Below are 292 nucleotides of genomic sequence, written 5' to 3' on the forward strand. Positions count from 1 at the left end.
ATTAAACTGAATGTTTCAGTCAAACGTGGTTTTCTGTAAATTGAGACTTTTTAAATACATTTTCAACTGAATAAATGTTCAAATCTGGAGACTGAAGGCTTAAAATAGAGAAGTGTATTATTATTTTATTATTGCCAGTCTTTGTAATAAAATGTATTTTCTAATCGATTTAATCCAGACTTAAGTAATTGATTTATTTTTAATTTATTATTCATCTGCAAACTGAGATCTAACTTGTGTTGAGGTCTATATTTATTAATGATTTATTACACTTTTATTATTTCAGGTTTTA

Source organism: Eucyclogobius newberryi, unplaced genomic scaffold, assembly GCF_026437365.1.
Source record: "Eucyclogobius newberryi isolate DKJ021-1_F unplaced genomic scaffold, fEucNew1.0.hap1 SCAF_16, whole genome shotgun sequence".
Lineage (NCBI taxonomy): Eukaryota > Metazoa > Chordata > Actinopteri > Gobiiformes > Gobiidae > Eucyclogobius > Eucyclogobius newberryi.